Source organism: Ovis aries, chromosome 15 (genome assembly GCF_016772045.2).
Source record: "Ovis aries strain OAR_USU_Benz2616 breed Rambouillet chromosome 15, ARS-UI_Ramb_v3.0, whole genome shotgun sequence".
Classification (NCBI taxonomy): Eukaryota; Metazoa; Chordata; class Mammalia; order Artiodactyla; family Bovidae; genus Ovis; species Ovis aries.
The window spans coordinates 74,301,466-74,324,110 of record NC_056068.1 but is presented as its reverse complement, the minus strand read 5'-3'; the positions used below and the strand labels follow the sequence as shown (position 1 = coordinate 74,324,110).

General features: G+C 44.4%; 1 long non-coding RNA gene across 1 annotated transcript; it reads left to right on the top strand.

Annotated features, from left to right (window-relative positions):
- Positions 1-8,245: 8,245 nt before the first annotated feature.
- LOC132657836 (uncharacterized) lies at positions 8,246-22,474 on the top strand. Its single transcript, XR_009596554.1, has 2 exons — positions 8,246-8,514; positions 18,288-22,474. It is a non-coding gene; the product is annotated as an uncharacterized LOC132657836 (long non-coding RNA).
- Positions 22,475-22,645: the final 171 nt, after the last annotated feature.

Genomic DNA, 22,645 nt, shown 5'->3' with positions numbered 1-22,645 from the left:
ACTGGAAGTAAATTCTTGGAGGCAATCTGCTTTCCTGGAGCTCTTTTATGGAAGTCACATTCAAACAGTTTTAGAAATCAAAATGAAATCTCACGAAATGTCTTTAAGAGTTTGTATCCCCTAGAACTAGTGATTTCTTTTCTGGGGCTCTATCCTAAAGACATAATCAGCAGTGCCAGCAAAGATATACATCAAAGGATGCTTATCCCAGAATTATTTATAATTTCTGAAAAACGTAAAATAAGCAAAATGGTTTACAATGGGGAAATGTAATCTCGCACAGCTATTTAAAGAGATGTGCACAAAGGGTTGAATACTAAGAATAACTTTATGTTACAATGTTAAGTAAAGAAGAAAGATAAATTGCATATTTAAACTGTGTATGAATATACGTAAAAACACTGGAAGGACATACAGCCACATACTAACAGTGGTTATCCCTGGGTGGTGGAACGATGTGTTATTTTTAATTTTTCTCTTTCATTTTTCTGTAATTTATAAATTTTTCTAAAATGAGCCTGTGCTAGTTTTACAATGGAGTAAGTTAGATAGTCTTAAACCACACACAAAAGATAGAGCTGACTTTACCATTGTGGGGGACATGGGGTGGTATGTATGAGAGGAGATGGGTATGGTCAGTTAAGGGTTTTCTGGGTTTAGGGGGGCTGCGATGAAGAAATTCCCCCCACTTTTTGGCATCTTTAAGAGTGTGGGCCGTAAAATGAAATATCTTCTGCAGAAATGCCAAAGTAGTGATACTGTCCACTCACTCGGCGTGTGGCGCGCACCTACTGTCTGCGAGGCACTTGGGGAGATAACTAACTTTGCATTCTAGTTTATTAAAAATCAAGACTACATTTCATCTCCATCACCAAACAGGTAGCATTAATGATCTTGATTTTCCCCCTACTGTTCCCAGAGAGGCAAGCAGAAAGATAAACGAACAAGTTGTGATTTGTAATATATTCCCTAAAGAACATATTGGAAGTAGCCCGTAGCCCTGGGATCTTCGTGACTCTGCTAAGACTGTGTATTTTTCATTAGAGCCAGCTTGGGGGAAAGATGCAGGCAGGCAGTTATCACGCTAAGGTCTGCAATTTCTCCTGTCTGTTCTGAAAATTCTTGACTGATGGGTGATCTCAGCAGGACCAGTAAAGAGTTATTAATCGATTCATTTAGCAAATATTTATTGAGTACCTATGATGAATTGATGCTATTCCAGGGGCTGGGCTAGTGCAGCAAACAGAATCTTCCACCTGGCAGCATTTATATTCCAGTTCAGAAGACGCCAATAAATAAAACCATAAACTAAAATCAGCCCGGTCATGATCACTGTTATGAAATAAATAAATAAAGCCAGGTTATGAGCAAAGAGTGACAAAAGGTTATTTTCTAGATAAAGTATTTTAAAAAGTGCTCCCTACAGAGGTGACATTTGAGCAACTACCTGAATAAACTGATTGAGTGGCATGACCGTCTAGAGGAGAGTTTTATGTTGACAGAACAAGTGCAAAGGCCCTGGGGCAGGAATGCAGCCAGGAAAGTCAGTCTGGCTGGAGCACTGAGAGTGAGGAGGAGAGTGGATGGAAACTGAAATCAGGGAGGCAGCCAGGAGCCAGATCATGAGGAACTTGGTAAGGACTTCCGGTTTTATTCTAAGAGTGAAAGGGGGACAGTTTCGAGATAGAGAGTAAAGTGATCTAAGTTTTAAAAGATTACTCTGGCTACCATGTCGGGGGGATGAGCATATAAACAAGAATTCAGGCTAGGAAGCTATTGCAGAAATCTAGTGAAAGATGGTGATGGAGATGGTGAGAAGTAGTAGGATTCAAGATATATTTTAAAGATAAAATGTGTAGGATTTGGGGTTAGATTGAATGTGTGGCAAGAACACACACACACAAAACAAAGCAAAAATCCAAACCCAAAAACATATCGAGGAAAACTGTAAAGTCTTCGGCATCAAAAGCTGGGTATACAGAGGTACATTTAATGATATGGGGAGCCCTGGGAGAAGCTTAGCTGCTTTGCTTGTTTTAAGGGAACATAGAGGATGTTATCAGAGAAGGCAATGGCAACCCACTCCAGTACTGTTGCCTGGAGAATCCCATGGACGGAGGAGCCTGGTGGGCTATAGTCCATGGGGTCGCTAAGAGTCGGACACAACTGAGCAACTTCACTTTCACTTTTCACTTTCATGCATTGGAGAAGGAAGTGGCAACCCACTCGTGTTCTTGCCTGGAGAATCCCAGGGATGGAGGAACCTGGTGGGCTGCCGTCTCTGGGGTCACACAGAGTTGGACACGACTGATGTGACTTAGCAGCAGCAGCAGCAGCAGCAGCAGAGGATGTTATTAGTGCCATCTCACAGCCTTTCCACTTCAGTGAACACTGGTTGACTTCTGACTGCCAGCATTTGCATCTCTTTGCCTGAGAGCTTTTTCCCAAGCTGTGGAAACCACTTTGTGGGCCCAGCACACCTCATGGGAACAGCCATCAATCCCTGACACTCTGAAGTTGATGGATAAATATCCCAGCTTCCTTCCCTGGGTAGGATGGGTGGGGCGGCATTGGATGATTCTGACACGTGCCTGTGTGTGTGCTCAGTTGCTCAGTCGTGTCTGACCCATGGAATTTTCCAGGCAAGAATACTGGCGAGGGGTGCCATTTCCTACTCAGGGTATCTTCCTGACGCAGGAATCAAACCTGCGTGTTTGGCGTCTCCTGCCTTGGCCGGCGGATTCTTTACTACCGGCGCCACCTGGGACCGCTGCATCTCGGGGTTGACCAGTAGCTCTAGTTCCTAGTCCCCAGTATCAGCTAGCTTGATAACGCATCCCTTTACTGACCTTTTTCCTTTTCCAGCTCATTCTCCCCAGTTCCCTGCCTATGATTTCTGCACCTTCCAAATAAATTACGTACACTTGAATCCTTGATTCTAAGTCTAGTCTGGGGGATTCCAAACTAAGATGAAGAAAACAAGAGCCTCTACCGATTTCTTATGCCCTGTTCTTTTTCACAGCCGCTAATCATCTTATCGTTGGCCATTCTTTCTCATCCCCTCTACCAGAATGGTAGGAGTCAAGATAATCAGTGAACTATATGTGGTAGAGAAAAAATGGAATGATTGTAATAAACCAGATAGTCAATTGACTTCCCCTTCCCAATCCCTGGCCTTGCTAATAATCAGTTTTCCTTTCTTTTCCAACCACTAAGTACAACTATTCCACCTTGCTTTTTCATTTTTCAAAACTGATTTAAAAAAAAAAAATAGAAAGCTCAGTCACCTAAGAACACCAAGGAAGATGTCAAAAATGGGAGAGGCAGGAGAATGACAGAAATTTCCATCCCCTCCTTCACTGGACAGGTCAGCCAATGCCCGGCAACATGAAGGTCACAAACTATTAGGAGCAGCAGCAAATGTTATTTACTAAGCATTGACTATACAGGCTTCCCTGGTAGCTCAGCTGGTAAAGAATCTGCCTGCAATTCAGGAGACCCCGGTTCAATTCCTGGGTGGGGAAGATAACCTGGAGAAGAGATAGGCTACCCACTCCAGTATTCTTTGGCTTCCCTGGGGGCTCAGACAGTAAACAATCTGCCTGCAGTGTGGGAGACCAGGGTTTGATCCCTGTGTTGGGAAGATCCCCTGGCGAAGGGAATGGCTACCCACTCCAGTATTCTGACCTGGAGAATCCTACGGACTGTATAGTCCACGGGGTTGCAAAGAGTTGGGCACAACTGAGCGAATTTCACTTTCACTTCACTTTCAAGCACTGACTTTAGGAGGAACTAGAGTCTGTCATCAAATGCCAGGGGGGCAGGGAGACCTGACTTGCCCTATGCTGTACCTCTCGGGGAAGATGCTTGTTTGTAAAGTAGGATTTTATATGTCACAAATGATTCAGAGTCATCACTTTCCATTTTCCTTCTGTTGACATGAATTGACTGTGGGAGGAGGTGGTTTAAAAAAGCAAAAGCTGCACAAAGATCTTTTGGTTTGAACAAAGAAAATGCTGTTGCGAATGCACTGCTGTCAGCGACCGTCAGGCACGATGTGATCACCAGCGTCCTTTCTATAGATGAGAGGACGACAGAGGCACAGTCCCACTGGTGGCGAGGATACTGGAGTTCGGGCCCCTGGAGGACCAAGGGGTCCTGCAAATCTTGAAAGCAGTCAGATCTGGGGTCAAGCTTCAGTTTAACCACTTACCAGCTGGTGACTTTGTGTGTGTTATCCACTCTGAGCCTTGGTGTCCTCATGAGCTAAGTGGGGAAAACGTACCCACTTCACAGGGTGCCTGAGATAAATCATGGAGAGCGATAAGCACACCATCAATGTCAGCTCTGTTTTCTGGGTAACTATTTGTGTTGAAAGCAGCCTGGCAAGTCTACTCTGACTCAGTAAAAACTTGAGAAAAATTGGCTCAGTGATTCTCGGAAAAAAAAAAGGATGACACCCAAGTAATGGTTCCTCCCCAGGCCTTTTGTGCTGCTTCCAAAGCCCTCCCATGCTGGGACGGCAGCTCTTCCTGAACCCGTGTCTTGTGCTTCAGTGTCCTCAGCACTGATCACAGGGCTTGGCCCGTAGAAGGGAACGAGCTTGGTGTCACGGAAATAACATGGTTTTGAGTTAGACAGGCCAGGGTTCAAGTTGCTGTTCTGCCACATGTCTTTGAGCAACTTGCTTCCTTAAACTTCAGGATCCTTATCTGTAAAATGGGTGATAACATCTACTTTAAAATAGAACTGAGATGTAGAGCCTAATACCAGTGCCAAATTGTAGACACTAGAAAAACACATTCGCATTTATTAACATTTGCTGAATTAACTCGTGGACAAAAAGAACTGAACTCTGTTCAGTTGTCAGTGTACATCTCCCCCCATCCAGACGCAATAGAAACCTGCCTTAATACCATTTTCTTTCTGCCTCTCAAGATGTAGCCACAGGTCTTTCTTATAGCAACAAAGTTTTGTTAAAAACACACCACCTGCCCTGATGTGCACACAGAAGGAACATCAGGTCACAAATAACGCCCAGCGAGCGGCATAGCCTCTCCCCCAAATATACGTTAATTACAAATGGAGCTCTCCACCTTACAGTGAAGATCTGACAGGCACCTCCTAAGCCCAGTAGTCACAGTTCTCATCACCAGAATGAAACTTGTTGCCATAGTGGGCCCCCAACACGGTACACTGAGAAGGACGCGTCACTACTGTGAAGGTTTCCTGCAGAAACTTCAAAACCCCCGTCTACTTGTGAGAAAACATCAGACAAGTCCAAACTAAGGACAGTCTGCAAAATAACTCAACAGAACTCTTCAGAAGCATCAAAGTCAAAGTCAAAGTCATAGACAAGGAAAACGCGAGAAATTGGCCCAGGTTGGAAAAGACCAGGAGACGTGGAAATGAGATGCAACGTAGGACGCTGGACAGGCTCTGCATAAAGTTTGCAGTTCAGCTTTAAAAACAAAAATATACTGACAGCAGCTTTGAAGGGGTAAAGATTGACAAAGCTTCAACCAAGAGGTGAACAGAAGAGAGAAGGCTGATCCTAGAATTTACTGACCCGCTGCGGGTAAGAAAGCTTCGTGAAAGGATTAAAGTCTAAGCTCTATCTTTGTTTTTTCAGACCTGAGCTTCAGTGACAGTCACATTCTCTCCTTCACCACCAGCCTCTTACTTCAACCTGAGTCAGAGAATGAATCCAAGCCCCTTCCACATAGTTTCACAGCAGTGTCATTTGCCTCTGAATTTTCATCAGTTCTCAACATAAATATTGGATGCCATAGTATGGTAAAGGCCTTTTTAGACAAAATATGTCATTTAAGTAGAATCACCAAGTTAGGATGGAGCCTCTGGTTCGAGGTTTTCTAACTAGTAGCCCCCTTCCCATTGATCCTCAGGAAGGAGAGAACCCCACACACCTGAATTCAGTTAAGTCTGAGTTTTAAAGTTACACAGGACTCCAAGTAGGGCTTTCACTTTATATTTGGGGAAAACTGCAAATCTGGAAAACTCAGCAGTGGACACAGGACTGGAAAAGTTCAGTTTTCATTCCAATTCCAAAGAAAGGCAATGCAAAAGAATGCTCAAATTACTGCACAATTGCACTCATCTCACATGCTAGTAAAGTAATGCTTAAAATTCTCCAAGCCAGGCTTCAGCAATATGTGAACCGTGAACTTCCGGATGTTCAAGCTGGTTTTAGAAAAGGCAGAGGAACCAGAGATCAAATTGCCAACATCCGCTGGATCGTGGAAAAAGCAAGAGAGTTCCAGAAAAACATCTATTTATGCTTTATGACTATGCCAAAGCCTTTGACTGTGTGGATCACAATAAACTGAAAAATTCTGAAAGAGATGGACTACCAGACCACCTGACCTGCCTCTTGAGAAACCTACATGCAGGTCAGGAAGCAACAGTTAGAACCGGACATGGAACAACAGACTGATTCCAAATAGGAAAAGGAGTATGTCAAGGCTGTATATTGTCACCCTGCTTATTTAATTTCTATGCAGAGTACATCATGAGAAACACTGGGCTGGAAGAAGCACAGGCTGGAATCAAGATTGGTGGGAGAAATATCAATCACCCCATATATGCAAATGACACCACCCTTATGGCAGAAAGTGAAGAGGAACTAAAAAGCCTCTTGATGAAAGTGAAAGAGGAGAGTGAAAAAGTTGGCTTAAAGCTCAACATTCAGAAAACGAAGATCATGGCATCTGGTCCCATCACTTCATGGGAAATAGATGGGGAAAGACTGGAAACAGTGTCAGACTTTATTTTTATGGGCTCCAAAGTCACTGCAGATGGGGATTGCAGACATGAAATTAAAAGACAGTCCTTGGAAGAAAAGTTATGACCAACCTAGATAGCATATTCAAAAGCAGAGACATTACTTTGTCAACAAAGGTCTGTCTAGTCAAGGCTATGGTTTTTCCAGTGGTCATGTATGGATGTGAGAGTTGGACTGTGAAGAAAGCTGAGCACCTAAGAACTGATGCTTTTGAACTGTGGTGTTCGAAAAGACTTTTGAGAGTCCCTTGGACTGCGAGGAGATCCAACCAGTCCATTCTAGAGGAGATCAACCCTGGGATTTCTTTGGAAGGAATGATGCTAAAGCTGAAACTCCAGTACTTTGGCCACCTCATGTGAAGAATTGACTCATTGGAAAAGACTCTGATGCTGGGAGGAATTGAGGGCAGGAGGAGAAGGGGACGACAGAGGATGAGATGGCTGGATGGTATCACCGACTAGATGGACGAGAGTTTGGGTGAACTCCGGGAGTTGGTGATGGACAGGGAGTCCTGGCGTGCTGCAATTCATGGAGTTGCAAAGAGTCAGACACAACTGAGCGACTGAACTGAACTGAGGTCCGTGGAGGGCAAGCCCAATGGGGTGGCTTCATAGAACCACCACAGGATGGCACACTGACCTCTCCAAGCTGCTCGTATTTACTGCAGCCTCACTGTCCTGACCAAGAATGAGACCAGCTGACAAGCTCTACATAGCGGCAGACGTGTGGGCCCCACCAGATCTCTGATTCAGACTCTTTTTGACACTACAGCCTAAGCATCTCTAGTGGGAAAGAGTTCTGGAAGATACAGGTGCCGCAGAGCCAGTGTGAGAGCCGCTGTTCTTCAAGTGAGACTGTGTGTGAGTGTGTGTGTGCGAGGCACAAGCTTGCACACATTTTAGCACTTCTAGGCTATCTCTGAAGAACTGGCACTATCATTTCCATGTTCCTTCATGATCCTCCACCCTCTCCGCCTCAGACAGTGCTTCTCTTGACTCTCCATTCTGCGCCCCTGTCTCTCTCCTCTCATGTCTTAAGGTCCAGTCTCTACGGCACTTGGTCCCCTCACCCCTCCCAATCTTCCCATGTCAGTGCACCCGAGATGAGATGATAATGGCGTGGTGCCAACAGAATCCGTTCAATCATGCATTCTTTCGTTCATGTACTGACGACGATTTGGGACCCTGGAGATAGAGTAACACACAAGAAAGACAAAGATCTTTACTTTCATTGTTTACGTATTATTAGGGTGGGGTTAGTCCGTAAACAACCCATAGGGTCACAAAGAGTCGGACTTGACTGCAGCGACTTGGCACGCAGGCAATAAACAAAGGAAGAAAGATACAAGAAAACAGCCGTAATGAGGAGTGTTGTGATGGAAGGGGGTTGGGGTGGTGTGACCGGGAGTCACCGGGGGCCACTGAAGTGTGGGTGGCAGAGGAAGGGCTTATTTGAGGAGATAGCATTTAAACTTAGATAGAAACCAAGAGATTCAGCTCTGCAAACACCTAGAAAAAAAGAAGTGAAACTCTCTCAGTCGTGTCTGACTCTTTGCGACCCCATGAACTATACAGTCCATGGAGTTCTCCAGGTCAGAATACTGGAGTGGGTAGGCTTTCCCTTCTCCAGGGGATCTTCCCAACTCATGGATCGAATCCAGGTCTCCCGCGTTGCAGGCGGATTCTTTACCAGCTGAGCCACAAGGGTTCCAGGTGAGCAGCTCGTGCAAAGGCCCCAAGGCAGGTCCAGGCTTGGAAGACTGACAGTGTGGTGGATCACAGTGAACAGGGAGGTCGGGGATGGTCACAGGCAAATCCAGGTTACGTAGAGTCTTACAGGGCTCTGCAATTAGTGTGGGAAGACAAAGAGAGGCTCAAGATAAAGGAGTTATAGAATATAATATATTTGTTTAATTAGTCGTTTTTGGCTGTCCTGGGTCTTGGTGCTGTCTGTGGGCTTTCCCTAGTTGTGGTGAGCAAGGGCGTCTCGTTGTGCTGCGTGGCCTTCTCACTGGGGGGCTCCCCTTGTTGTGGAGCACAGTCTCCAGGGTGCTCAGGCTCAGTAGCTGTGGGCCTCGGGCTTAGTTGCTCCACAGCATGTGGAATCTTCCCAGACCAGGGATAGAACCTGTGCTCCCTGAATTGGCAGGCAGATTCTTAACCGCTGGAGGAAACGTGTCATCAGATTAGAAGCAGGGAGTCCAGATTAAGACGGGTTGCAGTTAAGCAGGTAGAGGATGATGGTGCTTGAGTTAGGAAGGTAGAGATGCAAAGAGCAGGTGGATTTTGGATATGTTTTGGGAGGAAAGCTGATGGAACTTGTTAATGGATAAGCTGTGGGGAATGAGAGAAAGAGGATTTCAAGATTACTCCTGGGTTTTTGCTTTGAGCACACCGATGTGTGGTGTTACCACTGGTTAAAAGGAAAGAACTCTGGGAGGAGAAGAGGTTGGGAAATGGAAACGGAAAGTTTTATTTTAGACATGTTGAGTTTTTTATATTAATGAACTAACTTCCATCTCGTACTTTATATGTATCACCAGACAAAGGACTTTGAGATCCCAGATGCTGCCTTCCTTTTCAATTCCTTGTTAAGCAGGAATAAAGAGAAAGATAACTGAATAAAACATTCCGTCTTTTGTAAAACACTTTTGTGTTCAGAGGTTTTATAGAAGAGCCACATCCTTCCTGGGCAGGCGCAAGTAGCCAATCAATCACTGTGTCGCACCAAGCAATTGTTCAGGGGGCAAACTAATTAAAAATTTAATCCCATGATTTTCATCTTAATCTCTTTTTCCCATTAGCTTTGATCAATGCCCACAAATACAATTTAACAGAACTTTTCATTTAGATAAATGACTGAGTGGGGTTCCTAATTAATCTGTTTGTTATGAACCAATTGATAACTAAAATTATATGCTAATTACTAAAAATTTCACACTAATTTTTGAAGCACTTTATTAGTACAAAAGCTGTATTCCTGTTATCAAACGAAATGTCCTGTCTATGGTGCATTCACCCATTGTTCAAACCTATTTCTCTTGACCTTCTAAAGTCAAGTGGCAGCATGCTGTGTTCATAAAGAGTGGCCTTGAGAAATGTCTGCTCACTCTTACCCAACACTGTAATACAAATAACAGTGTAAGTTGTACCAATGAGGAGATTCCATGAACTTCTCAGCTACTTAGGAGCTTCTGCTGCACCCTGACAAAACTGCAAACAATCAGGCCAAGAACCATTTAAAACAACTAAACAAAACATCAGCGAGGATGTGATGAGTATCTGAGAAGGAGCGAATTTTACAGCCTGTCCCAACACCAAGGTCATTGCTAAGGAGGCTCATGGATCCTCACTAGGTCTTGATGGCAGGGAATGTACATTTGGCGACCATTTTATCATCTATAACGAAACGTATACTGCCTTCAAGTCCCATAGCCCCTCTTGGGATGCCAAAATCCTTAGGTTCATCCAAGTAAAAGAGCTCTTCACTTAAAAAATAAAAGTGGCTCTGAAAGTGAAGTCGCACAGTCATATCCGACTCTTTGTGAGCCCATGGACTGTAGCCTACCAGGCCCTCTGTCCATCGGATTTTCCAGGCAAGAATACTGGAATGGGTTGCCGTTTCCTTCTCCAGAAGATCTTCCCCACCCAGGGATACGAACTCAGGTCTCTCGCATTGCGGGCGGACGCTTTCCCATCTGAGCCACCAGGGAGGCTCTAGTCTCCTGCAATCTTTTCAGTCCTCTTTGCAGTGATTTCTCCCCTTGGGTTTTCACTGCCATTTCAACAAAGGGTGAGAAGGGTGAAGAATGGTGCCTGCCATTGATGAAAACCCATACAGACCCCTCCTCTTGCTGGACATGACCCCAGAAACAGGAGGAAAGCTTACCAGAAGGTGTGCCCATTTCATGAATGACTCTTCAGGGAGGAGAAAATGGATTTCAGGCTGCCGAATCCAGTATACATGCACATTTTATGGAGATAAGACCCGGCTACTAGGCATCATTGTTTCTGTCCACATATAGCATCTGCCACTTCCAACAGCCTGATAACCTCTTTGTGGTCAGTTTTCAACTTCAGCTTACTTAACCTGACTCCCTCCCCAACTTCTCCCCTCTCCTTTCAGCCCCTCCTCTCATCGCTGGCCTGGCAGCTCAGTCAGTCAGGGATGGAGCTGAAGAGAAAAGGAGCAGAGGCCTCTGAGGTTGTCAGCTTCCAGGGGGCTTCAAAGGGTCTCCCAGGCAACAGGAGAGGAAGTGGTCCAGGCTCAGCACCGGAAAAGGAGGTTGGGTGGAAGGCCAGGTTCACTGCCTTGCGTGTGATGGTTGGGACCACACAGCCTGAGGTGCTGAGTTCCGGCTGCCCTGAAGAGGGGGGTAGTGCTCCCTCTCATTCTCATCCTGTCATTCTAACAAGTATAGAGAAAACGAGGGAACTCGAGAAAAACATCTACTTCTGCTTCATTGACTACGCTAAAGCCTTTGACTGTGTGGGTCACAACAAACTGTGGAAAATTCTTAAAGAGATGGGAATACCAGACCACCTTACCTGTCTCCTGATAAACCTGTATGCAAGTCAAGAAGCAACAGTTACAACTGGACATGGAAAAACAGATTGGCTCAAAATTGGGAAAGGAATATGTCAAGGCTGGGTATTGTCACCCTGCTTATTTAACCTTCATGAAGAGTACATCATGTGAAATGCTGATCTGGATGAATCACAAGCTGGAATCAAGAGTGCAGGGAGAAATATCAGCAACCTCAGATATGCAGATGACATAGTTTTAATGGCAGAGATGGAAGAGGAACTAAAAAGCCTCTTGATGAGGGTGAAAGAGGAGAGTGAAAAAATTGGCTTAAAACTCAACATTCAAAAACCTAAGATCATGGCACTGGTCCTGTCACTTCGTTACAAATAGAAAGGGGGAAAGTAGAAACAGTGACAGACTTTATTTTCTTGGGCTCCAGAATCACTGCTGACTGTGACTGCAGCCATGAAATTAAAAGACACTTGCTCCTTGGAAGAAAAGCTGTGACAAGCCTAGACACCCTATTAAAAAGCACAGACATCACTTTGCCAACAAAGGTCCGTCTAGTCAAAGCTATGGTTTTTCCAGTAGTCATGTACGTATGTGAGAGTTGGACCATAAAGACGGCTGAGCACTGAAGAACTGATACTTTCAAACTGTGGTGCTAGAGAAGACTCCTGAGAGTCCATTGGACAGCAAAATCAAACCAGTCAATCCTAAAGGAAATCAACCCTGCATATTCATTGGAAGGACTGATACTGAAGTTGAGGCTCCAATATTTTGGCCACTTGATGCAAAGAGACAACTCATTGGAAAAGATCCTGAAGTTGGGAAAGATTGAAGGCAGGAGGAGGAGAGGGCAGCAGAGGATGAGATAGTTAGATAGCATCACCTACTCAATGGACAAGAATCTGAGCAAACTCCAGCAGATAGTGAAGGACAGGGAAGCCTGGAGCACTGAAGTCCACAAAGAGTTGGATACAATTTAGCGATCAAACAAAAACAGCACTGGGTACAGGGCAGTATGCTATGCGCCAGAACCCAGTGAGCAGGACCCACTGGTCACTTTACCTCCTTGCAGTCAGACCTCCTAAGACAGACCCAGAAGCACTAATCCCCTCAGGAGGATTTGGAGCGCAAGGTCCAAGGTCTACACAGGCCCAGGTGGTCTAGGTGCATCTTTGGAAGCTCCTTGGAGTTTGATGTCTTGGGCTAGGGCCACAGGGTGGTGAATAGAGGCAGATTTGGAGAAGTAGTTGAAATAGGTGCAAGGATGATTTGAGTGTGTGGAATATGAAGGGTTGTGTGACTGCTGAGCTTCTGGGCTGATAGCTAGGTGAATATTGAAAACTAAGATCGTCCCATCACTTCATGGCAAATAGATGGGGAAACGGTGGCTGACTTTATTTTTCTGGGCTCTAAAGTCACTGAAGATGGGGATTGCAGCCATGAAATTAAGACGCTTACTCCTTGGAAGGAAAGTTATGACCAACCTAGACAGCATATTAAAAAGCAGAGACATCACTTTGTCAACAAAGGTCCATCTAGTCAAGGCTATTGTTTTTCCAGTGGTCATGTATGGATGTGAGAGTTGGACTATAAAGAAAGTTGAGCACTGAAGAATTGATGCTTTTGAACTGTGGTGTTGGAGAAGACTCTTGAGAGTCCCTTGGACTGCAACGAGATCCAACCAGTCCATCCTAAAGGAGATCAGTCCTGGGTCTTCATTGGAAGGACTGACGTTGAAGCTGAAACTCCAATACTTTGGCCACCTGATGCGAAGATCTGACTCATTTGAGAAGACTCTGATGTTGGGAAAGATTGGGGACAGGAGGGGACGACAGAGGATGAGATGGTTGGATGGCATCACTGACTCAATGGACATGGGTTTGTGTAGGCTCCAGGAGTTGGCGATGGACAGGGAGGCCTGGCATGCTGTGGTTCATGGGGTCACAAAGAACTGGGCACAACTGAGCAACTGAACTGAACATACTGGAAGAGAACACAAGAGGGGAAGCAAATGTGTGGGAATAGTTTGGTTTGGGACCCTTGAGCCTGTGGGACCCTCTAGAGCAGAACATCAACAGTCATGGGATGTGCCTGTTTGGGTCCCCTCGATAAGAGACCTGAGCTGGAACTCTTCATCTTGGGTTTGGGGAGAAGGATGGAGTAGGTGCGTGGAAGAGATTGCTTGATGGTGAGAATACTGTTGGAGAAAGTGTCCCATCATGGCTCCCAAGAGCTTCTCTATTTAAAGGAGAAGAGGAGAAAGATCATGTAGTCTTAGGAGAAAAACCAAGGAGAGTACGACATTGCAGAAGGCAAGAGAAGAGCACTTTAAAGAAACATGGTAGACTGGATCAATTTTCTGGAGAAATCTAGTGAGATGAAAGCTGAGAGACACTGTAACTAGGCATTTAGCTAGAGCAAGTTCATTGGAACGGTGGGAGGAGGCCAGTTTGGAGTGAGTACGTGAGGGTGGTGGTGAGAAGATAGAGACAACACAGATAGGCCTTCCAAGAAGCTCAGTTCAGTTCAGTCGCTCAGTCATGTCCAACTCTTTGCAACCCCATGGACCGCAGCACGCCAGGCCTCCCTGTCCATCACAAACTACCGCAGCTTACTCAAACTCATGTCCATTGCATCAGTGATGCCATCCACCCATCTCATCCTCTGTCGTCCCCTTCTCCTCGTGCCTTTAATCTTTCCCAACATCAGGATCTTTTCCAAGGAGTCAGTTCTTCCCATCAGGTGGCCAAATCCAAGAATTTGCCTGTAAAGAAATGAGAAAGGTCCTAGACGGAGGATGTTAATTTTTTCTTTTCTTCTCTCTCTCTCTAAGACTGGAGAGACATAAGCTTGTTTATGTGTTGCTGACAATAAAATAAAACTCATATTTTAAGGTAACACAAGACAAGTTTCAATGAATTTTTTTCTGTCCACCTTAGCCATCTTTCCCCCTGCTGGTGTGCATTGTGTGTTTGCATTTTGCATTAATCAGACTTCCCTGATGGCAGAAATAGCTGCTCAGCCATAAAGATCAATTTTTCTTCTTCTAGGGCAAAGTAGGTAACTCTTTAGAAGACAGCATTACTTCCTTACGACCGTTTTAATGTCTCTAGGTATGGAACTTGTACTCTGCCTTCTTTACAGTATTGTTTCACGTACCACCAGATACGTGACTGAGTCTCTGATAAAAATAATAATGACTAGGCAGCTTGAAACAAGTGGCCAGATGTATAATCCTATAAGATCAATGATTATAAGGTGTCACTCTAGACATGAGAAGAAGCAATAAGAGGGAACTGTCTCCTGGACCGTGATAGACTACTGACACTGGGGATCTGGAGGCTTTGGGTTACTGTGAAGAGTCCAGCCTGGTAACAGCATATAGAATGGCCTATCAACGAAATCTTTGCCTGACCTGGAAATGCGCATTCCTAGAGCTGAGAGACAACTTGGTCATGAAAACTTTGCTCGAAATTAAGACCACAGGGAGGGGGTTTGTAAAATAAACAGTGTTGCCCACCATCAAGTTCTGCAAGAATCAAGTCATTAACTACTGCAGTCACTGATCTGCAAAACACAGGGAAAGGAATTCAGGGCTAAGATCGGGAGGAGACCTTTTGTGCTCTGGGAAAACTGGCAGAACTGGCCTGCAGATGGTTAGATATTTTCACGAGAAAATTGTATGAACACGGATTCTTGCATGTTCCCATACTTAGAAAAGTGCTAAATCCATTAACAGTGGTATCTATTCCTTACAAAGAGCAGTAACTTTCTGCCAAGATGTGGGCCTGATGGCTTGTACTCCTTCACCAAAATCATGTATATCCTGGTCTCCCCACTCGCCTCTTTGGAAGAGTCCTCAGAGCTTTCTGAAAGACCATCTCTTGGGCTATGCTCCTCAGCTTGGCTCAAATAAATGTTTCCATTTCTTTCTTAGATTGAGGATCAATTACTTTTTGTTTATTTTTTTATTTTTATTTTTATTTTTATTTTTTGCTGAGAATGAGCAGGAGCCAAAGACTTTTGGTGTGGATTAACCCAAGGACAAATTGACCCCTTCCTAACAGTAGTTCATGAGAAAGATCCTTAGTAAGGCAGGATGAGAGAAGAAGCAGGTATGCAGGAAACAAGTGGCTGGATGGATCTCAAGCAGTAACCCTGGGACAGGAGGATGGAAGGGGGCAGGCACGTAGAGTGTAGGATCTGTGCCGTTGAGCAGGTTTTGCATTTCATAAACCCAGAGGGTATTGACTGCAAGGTCATCCTAATTTTGAAAATCCTTAATTTTTCCTATTAAAAGAATGAGTGCTTCTTTCTAACTCACACCAAGTGGCCATAGCAGCCATGGGGAGGGGTGTTCGGTCCTGAAAGTTAGAGGTGCTTCTGCTCTCACGATGTGTATTTCACCTGGGCTAAAGAGCTGAGATCCTTGAAAGAAGAGAACAGTGTCTCTGAGAGGTCTGGGGACAGTGGAGAAGGTGTGTGTAATTGTTGAAGTCGGAAGGCAGAGAGGAACAAGCAGATTGTAGCCATGCAGATCCCGGACTAAACAGTAAAATAAAATAAATCCAGCTACTAACTGGGCAATAGACATGAAGAGGCATTTCACCAAATAGAATATATAGAGAGACGGCACATGAAAAAAAACCCCAACAGCATTAAACATTAGGGATATGCAAATTAAAACCATAATGAGATTTACCACAATCAAGATTTTTAATTATGATGAAAATCTGAGTCTAATATGTTTAGCACTATTTATCAGTGGAAAAATATTTGAAAATAAAAGAATTTTTGGATTCTATAGCTCTTGGTTGGTTCAGGTTTGAATGTCTTGTCTGAGACTCTGAGTTAGGTTGGAAGCTTTCAAGAGGCATTTTGTAGGATCCAGAACCAAATTCGTGTCACTATCTGCCTAAATTTTTACGATAATTCCAAAAGTCCTCTAATTATAATTGTCGAAGGCAAGAATTTCTTTAATCAATGTTACATTTGTGACTAAATTAACGAAATGTTGGGGTGAGTTGAGTTCTCCACGAGAACTGAGGTTCACCACAATTAGGTAAGTTGTCCAAGGTGAGTAATGAAGGCAGAATAGAACCCACGTCAAAGCTGGAGCTTCATAAAGTGACCCTGGGTCCTCTAACGGGCAGGGAGATTTCCCTCCGGGCTCAGGTTGTACTTCCTGGTGCTGCCACGAGCCGCACCCTTCTGGGTTATTTGCTCTTCTGGACCTCTTTGGTTTGCCTGGCTCTCTCAGGTCAAGTCAGGCCTCTCCTTGCCATATCCAACTTCCTATCGGAGCCAAAGCCCAGACTCTGCAGCCCGTCTTGCTTTTGACATAGTTCTTCCTGCCCTAACCAATCTCACCTCTTCCTGTCCTGACAGTGTTGCAGGCAAGGGGACCCCTTCCAGGGGCCCAGAGTGGGCTCTTGTCTATGTCAGAAATGAATTGTCCAAGGAGACACACAAGCTGACTAAGCAAGAGCCTTTATTGGGAAGGGGTGCCCAGGCAGAGAGCAGTGTGTGTGTATGTGTTAAGTCACCTCAGTCAGGTCTGACTCTTTGCGACCCTATGGACTGTAGCCTGGCAGGCTCCTCTGTCCATGGCAAGAATACTAAAATGGATTGCCATGCCCTCCTCCAGGGGCTCTTCCTGACCCAGGGACTGAACACGCCTTTCTTCCCTCTCCTGCATTGGCAGGCGGGTTCTTTACCACTTGCACCACCTGGGAAGCCCACGGAGAGCAGTAGGGTAAGGGACCCAGGAGAGCCGCTCAGCCACGTGGCTCGAAGTCTCGGGTTCTATGTTGTCGTTGCTGTTCAGTCACTTAGTCGTGTCTGACTCTTTGCTACCCCGTGGACTGCAGCACGCAAGGCTTCCCTGCCTTTCACCATTTCCTGGAGCTTGCTCAAACTCATGTCCATTGAGTCGGTGATGCCATCCAACCATCTCATCCTCTGGCATCCCCTTCTCCTCCTGCCCTCAGTCTTTCCCAGCATGAGCGTCTTTTCCAATGAGTTGGTTCTTCGCGTCAGGTGGCCAAAGTATTGGAGCTTCAGCTTCAGCATCAGTCCTTCCAATGAATATTCAGAACTGATTTCCTTTAGGATGGACTGGTTGGATCTCCTTGCAGTCCAAGGGACTCTCAAGAGTCTTCTTCAACACCACAGTTCAAAGGTATCAATTCTTCCATGCCCAGCCCTTTTCATGGTCCAGCTCTCACATCCATACATGACTGTGGGTTTTAGGTAGTAGAATTAGCTTCCAGATTGTCTTTGGCTAGTTACTGACTCAGGGTCCTTCATGGTGGTGTGCGCACGGCTCAGCCAACATGGATGCCAGCGTGAAGGATTCTGGGAGGTGATCAGACATATGGTGTCTCCTTTTGACCTTTCCCAAACGCTTCTGGTTGGTAGTGGGTTATTAGTTTCATGTTCCTTACCAGGACATGCTGTCATAAAATAACTCACACAATGGTTGCTGTGGTGCCTGGTGATGGTGGGTGGTTTCAGTCAGTGTGGTTTCCCTAACAATAGGGGTTCTTAACCTCTGTCATGCCAGGACCCCTTTGGCTGTCTGGTGAAGCCCACTGGCACCTCAGAACCATACTTTTAGATGTTTTTGACACCTAAGATGATAGGTATCCTGAAACACTGTTATCAAAATCTGTTTTTCAATTATGATAGAGTAATATGTATGCTTCTTTGTTATCTTAAATAACAAGTTCTGGCAGTGGGTTTTCTAACTAGTATTGAAGTACAGCTGAGCAGAGACTTAATTTCAACCTATCTGCAACCACTGTAATATGATATGAAAATATCTGTGATTTCTAGGGAGGACAACAGAGGTTGGTAATACTACTACACTTTGTGGTCTACTTTGCAACCGAAAGTGCCAAAATTCAATCAGAAATTAGTGACCATTAACATATTTTTCCCCATCTAGGTTCACAGACTCCTTGAATCCCTTCCACAACCACGTCAGGGGTCTGTGGCCCCCAAGATAAGAAGCCCCGGGAACAGAACCATGGAGCAGAGAAGAGCTTGGAAGCAGCAGGCTTTGCAGGCAGGCAGCAGCTGATCCCAGAGCCCCAGCTTTAAGTTCACGACGATCATCTCTCTATTCCCCTGATCAAGAGCTTGAATGGGGCCTCACACACTGCTTAACATTCCGAGGAACTTCAAAAACAGCTGCCTGGCAAGAATAACTCTTAACTCTTAGATGTGGGGCAGACCATGATATCAAAGGCTTAAGCAAAGCTTTGCAAATTTCCAGTTTTCAGTGATTGGGTCTAATTCCATGGGGCATTTATTACAGACATATTTTTTTCCCAAAGAGAATTATTTTATGGCTTAATGGGAAAGTAACAACCGAGGCCACTCCCCGCTGCCTCCACCAAAGCCCCTGGCAGGGCCCCTCTGGTTCCTGGCCTCAAAGAATGTCCTGCAGTTTGCTGGGAGCCCACAGGGTCTGCTTTAAAAAGATCAGGTCCCGTGTTTTGTCATCTATGAAACGCTTAGTCTCCCTGCGGCTCAATTAACCGGTGACAATTCCTTCCAGCGCGCCAGAGCTCAAGGCTCTCTTCTCCCTGCCTCATTATTTTATATAGTTTGAAAAGCTGTTTTTTTTTTTAAGTTAAAGATCAATTTTACAGCTTTTTCTTTGGTGGGGATGAAGAAAGCATACTTGCTCTTGGTAGGAAAATTGGAAAACACGGATAAGAAAAAAGAAATCCTCCAACATGGTTATATCCATTTATAGCTCATCCGCAGTGTGTTAGAATATTAGTTCCACATTTTGGTCAGCATTTGGAGTCTTCTGCCACTTTCATTTTAACCATTATTGTTGACTTTGCATTTCATGAGTTTTCTGGTCATTTGCCACCCTCTTTTTAAAATACCTATTCAAATCTCTCACCCATTTTTCTCTTGTGTTATATTTCTTTCTTTTACTGATGTGCAGGAATTTGTTATAAGTCCTGGATATATAACAGATACAATAATATTTCATTGCCAGGTATACGAATTGCAGATATCTTCCAAATGTATCGTTTGCCTTTTCACTCTCTTAACAGTGTCTTCTAATGAGCAAACCTCTTAATTGAAACAAAACCCCAATTTTTTTCCTTTATGATTGTTGCTGCTGTTAAAAATTTTTAAGGAGGAATTTAGGCAGCCTCGCTGAAATTAAGGTGTGCTGATGCAGCGGTTAGTGCTTCCCTGGTGGCTCAAACCGTAGAGAATCTGCCTGCAGTGCAGGAGACCTGGGTTCGATCCCTGGGTCGGGAAGATACCCTGGAGAAGGGAATGGCTACCCACCCCAGGATTCTTGCCTGGAGAATCCCATGGACAGAGGAGCCTGGTGGGCCACAGTCCATGGGGTCCCAAAGAGTCAGGCACGGCTGAGCGACTGACAGACACACACAGGCGGGGTTTGGTCTGCTTAGCCTGTCCTGTGTAGGACTTAGGTACCCAGGAGAGGCCAGTGTGTTACTAGGAGAGCATGAACTTTAGACCCGTATTGCCCAATAAAAATATAATGCAAGGCATATGGGTCATTTAAATACTTCTAGTAGCCACATTTAAGAAAAATAAAAGAGCAAACAAACGTAACTGTGTGTTGGTGGAATATTGTATTGAATCCAGTATGTTCTGGAACCCAGGTCACTTTCATATTTTAAATTTTTTCCTGCTTTAGTTTTTCAGTTAAAATTTTAGTCACACTGGCCATATGGCAAGTCCCTGGTAGCTATGTCTGTCTGGGGACTAGCAGATCACTCTGGTTGAGAGCTTGACGATGAGCTCTGGAGGCAAATGACCTAGGTTCAATATGATTCTATCACTTAATAACAACAGCTAACATCTATGAACTGATTTCTCCATGCCAGGCTCTGTCCATAAGAACTAAAGGTCCTGAGTACTTAAGACATACCAGTACTGTACATGCATTATCTCATTTAATCCTGCCCAAACCTGATGATGGGTCTCCCCTGGTGACTCAGAGGTAAAGAATCCACCTGCAATGCAGAAGCCGCAGGAGTCACAGGTTCAATTCCTGGCTCAGGAAGATTCCCTGGAGAAGGGCACAGCAACCCACCCCAGTATTCTTGCCTGGAGAATCCCATGGACAGAGGAGCCTGGGGGGCTACAGTCCATAGGGTGGCAAAGAGTTAGACTCAACTGAAGCGATTTAGCATGCACACGCACAGACCTGACGAGAGGGGTAATAGTCTCACCACCTGCGGTGGTAAATTTTATGTGTGAGCTTAAGCTAGACTCTAATACCCAGTTGCTTGTTGCTGTGAAGGTAATTTTTTAGATATGATTACTACTCAAGTCAGGAGACTGATTAAAGCTGATTCCCCTCTGTAATGTGGGTGGTCTTCATGTAATCAGATGAAGGCCTTAAGAAAAAAGATTGACGTCCCCCAAAGAGGAAAGAATTCTGCCTCTGGATTGCTCTTTGACTTAAGACAGAAACATCAGCTCTTTCAAATTTCCAGCCTGCCAGCCAATCCTGCAAATGTTGCATTTTTCAGCCCCCGCAGTCACATGAGCAAATTCCTTAAAATGAAACCTCTCTCTCTCCATATATACACACTCCTGCACACATATATGCATGCATATTGCACGTATGTATATGTGCACATATGTGTACATGTGTATATACACACACATATACATTTAGGATATAAGCCCTATTGGTTCTGTTTCCCTGGAAAACGCTTACATACACCCCCACCTCTTCTAACTCCCCTCACTACAGAAACAGAAGCAGCCTGGCTCCAGCTCCCATTCTCTTAACCCCTCTGCCTCTTTCAGTCACTAGGAAAACTGCTAAACTTCTATAGACCTGAATATTTTCCATTGGCAACATAAGATGAATAAGAGTACCTATCTTGTAGGGTTGTTATGAAGCTTATTCAAGATAATATAAAGCAAGTGACTGGAGTGTGGTTACATGTTCAATAAAAATTACTGTTATTTGTTGATATCTTCCATCTTCAAATACTCTGAGCAGGATTTATTACTGATGGTGCAATGGCAACCCACTCCAGTACTCTTGCCTAGAAAATTCCATGGACAGAGGAGCCTGGTAGGCTGCAGTCCATAGGGTCGCTAAGAGTCAGACACGACTGAACGACTTCACTTTCACTTTCATGCATTGGAGCAGGAAATGGCAACCCACTCCAGTGTTCTTGCCTGGAGAATCCCAGGGACAGGGGAGCTTGGTGGTCGGAGACAACTGAAGCGACTTAGCAGCAGCAGAGCAGTGCTGTAGACATCAAAGAATTAAAAGGAGGTTTAGAAACATATATTATTTTAGACTTACTGATGGTCTTTGTTACAGGCACTTTAAGAATAAATTTTTGAGGTTTAGAAACATATATTATTTTAGACTTACTGATGGTCTTTGTTACAGGCACTTTAAGAATAAATTTTTGCTATGCTCATGTCAGTAAGAGTCCCCATCCTGTGCCTAGCACTTGCATTCCATTGTCTATTGAAATCCTCCGGTTAATCTTTCTGTTGAAACCACAGTGTCTGAGAAGCAGAGGCTCCGAGTGACTGAGAAGCTCACCCCGCTTCTAAGTGACAATCCCTCCAGGAAATCATTTCCCTCTCCCTTCATGTCATCAAAACATCAGGTTATCTGCTTTCTTTAATAATCCTTTACAAAGCGGCACATAAGTGAATTGAAATTAACATCAAGTCCTTGTGGGGAAACTGAAAACTTCATCATTCCCACCTCCTCCTTCATTTTTATCTGCTGCTAGGTGCGTGCATTTGTCATTCAGCTTTGAAACTGTTGTATGATCTTATAATTCTTTTCTTGGCAATTTTGTGCAGGTAATCCTAAAGAGGATTTTTTATATTATTGTGTATGATTGAAATTGAATGTAGCTTGTAAAAAAAAATGAATGGTTAATAACTGAGTGAGCCTTGTGTTCTTTGGAAATATTTGTTGTTAAATGAAAAGAGACTTCAGAATGTCAATACACTTTATTTTGTTTGCTTTCCTCTCCTCTTCATCCTTGTATTCTTCCCATACATTTCAAATTGCTGTAATTCGCAGATTAATTTTAAGGTATTTCCGTGAGCTATGTTCATAAACGTCAGGTTTTACAGAAAGATTATTTTTGCGTGTTTTAATACATTTTTTCTCCTTCATTCTCCTCTCTTTGATGTCAGGGTTCGTATAAATCCACTTTAATATGACTTTCATTTGTGAGGCTTAACACAGAAACTATTGTAAGGCTGAACCAAACCTCTTTCCGTTTCTCAGTGATTATCGTCTTCTGT